Genomic DNA, 2,692 nt, shown 5'->3' with positions numbered 1-2,692 from the left:
ATAAATAATTGAGGACAGCAGGTTTATTCATATGCATACAAAATGCTTTAAATGGTCAATTATATACGTTATTCTGAAATGACTACATTTTACTACGTTCACTACAGAAGTGTCTTTCTGGGAAAGCAGGATGTCTTCCTGTTGGTCCTCGAACAACATTCCAATCGACCAATCAGATTTTAGAATTGGGGCTTGAGCAACATTTTTATCAAGAAATTACATGACGGCCCATTTCAAGCACTGTTTCCATTTGACTTTGGAAGTTAATGGTTAGAGTTGAGGTTAGTGATAAGGTTTGGAATATGCTTGTTTGACAAAAAAGATCTAGAATTGGCCAGTACTTTTTTTCCTTTATCTTCCCTCACCGCATCATTTTTGTACACCACAGTGATTAATTGTTTAGTGTTTTGCCTAAAGTTTTAGTGCCAAATAGAATCATGATCAAACATTCGGTCTCCATTGGAGAGGTGAATCTCAAAAGTCTCTGACATCCATAGGGTTGGTCATCTTCAATTCAGATGATGAACGTTCAGTACAGCACAGGGACATGTATAAATAGGATGTGTCAGTGGTGACATTGTTCGCGTTGTTGTGCAGATGATTGATAACCACTATCACAAGCGTAAAGGCCCTTTCCCATTCTCCCTGGTTACCTGGGGTTGCTATTGATTTAGAATCATAATGACTGTACAGCCATCTTTAATTTATTAGCTTGGTTGATATGAATATTTGATGTTCCCAAAGGGATATTTCAGCACCTAAGATGGAGAACAGCAGGATGGAACATGGACAGGTGCTGATAGCAGTTTTCGGGAGAGAGCCGACAATCTCTTGATCTTGAGATGAAAAAAAAATGGACTCGGGCAAAGTCATAATGCATCATTCTTTATTGACTAGTTGGAAAAACATAACATGAAAATAAACGTTTAGATTAGTTGGTCCCTCAAGGCTCAGTAGATCTAGAACAAAGAGATCCAGGTAAACAAAACAAAGCCTCGCTCTCTCTTTTTTGACTGAGTAATTAGTCAAGCAGATTTTTACAGATTTTTTTTTTTTCTACATGGAAATTTGCACATAAATATATTTCCTCTTTCATCGAAATATACCCAGCAATAGAAATAATTCTTTTTGTCCATGGAAATATGGCAAAAAATCTCATCAAGTCAGCAAAGCATAACTTCTAAAATAACAGACTCCGTTAAAATACTTTACAATATTTTAGTACCAAGTCTATTTGTTTTCATTCTTGGATTCACAAAATATCTATGATTTGGTGCTTCCTTTTGGATCTGCTAAACAATAATTTGTCATCACATGCAAATCTATACACAGTAATCCATCAACCGACAGGCTATTTGATTGTGCACATATCACCCAAAGGTCCCAACTAGGTTTATGTCAAATCCAAGACATAGACTATTCTAGTGCCTGAAATGGGACATCATTGTGCTTATATACAACTCTACTTTATCCTTTGTACAGATTTAGCTGTCCCTGACATGTTACGGATTACAGTTAGTCAAAACCAAGGTCTGGATTTGTAACCGCTAACCCTTGTGGTATGTATATTTGACAATGCCATGTAAAATGCACCACATTTTGGATTTCCATTTCCATAATGCAATAACAGATTTTGTTTGTTTGTTTTTTATGTTTTGTTTGTTTTAATAACCTCTGTAAGGTAATTTGGCCTATTCAATTATGTATGCTCAAACTGAGTTTTAAGAAATAAGTGCTCTACTGGGATCTCACCCTAACACTCACTCTCTTAAGGGATAGTTCACCCAAAAATAGAAATTCTGGCATCATTTACTCCCATTCATGTCATTCTTGTGTTGAAGACAAAAGAAGATATTTTGAACAATGTTTCAACTGTTTTTGTGCATATAGTTAAAGGCAATGGGGTCTAAAACAGTGTTATTATATTTAACAAAACTAAAATTAAAACCATAAGAAAACATCAGCATTACTTAAAAAAAGAAATAAATAATTGATGTAAGGTAACACTTTACAATAAGTTTACATTTGTTAATTTGCTCACCCCCATGTCATCCAAGATGTTTATGTCCTTCTTTCTACAGTCAAAAAGAAATTAAGGTTTTTGATGAAAACATTCCAGGATTATTCTCCTTATAGTGGACTTCAATGGTCTCCAAACGGTTGAAGGTCCAAATGACAGTTTCAGTGCAGCTTCAAAGGCCTTTAAACAATACCAGACGAGGAATAAGGGTGTTATCTAGTGAAATGATTGGTCATTTTCTTAAAAAAATTACAACTGTATATGCTTTATAAACACAAATTATCGCCTTGAAAGTGCCTTGAAAGCGCCTTGAAACCATTCCGCCTTCCGTATTCTTCAAAAAGCTTACGCTGTATGTCCTACACCTTCCCTATTCAGCTTATGGAAAAAATGGAACTGGCGCCACGTTCGTTCTGCAAGTTGAATAGGGAAGTTAACATTAGTTAACATGACGATCAACAATTCTTCCACAGCATTTATTAATCTTAGTTAATGTTAATCTCAACATTTACTAATACATTTTTAAGATCAAAATTTGTATCGGTTAACATTAGTTAATGCACTGTGAACTTGATTAAATGAATTAATAAAAATCATACAGACATTAAAATCTTATAAAAATTACAAACAAAACAAAATTACTAAAACTTTAAATTAAATTAAAATTACAAC

Source organism: Megalobrama amblycephala, linkage group LG2 (genome assembly GCF_018812025.1).
Source record: "Megalobrama amblycephala isolate DHTTF-2021 linkage group LG2, ASM1881202v1, whole genome shotgun sequence".
Taxonomy (NCBI): Eukaryota; Metazoa; Chordata; class Actinopteri; order Cypriniformes; family Xenocyprididae; genus Megalobrama; species Megalobrama amblycephala.
Note: the sequence above shows the minus strand (reverse complement) of the source record.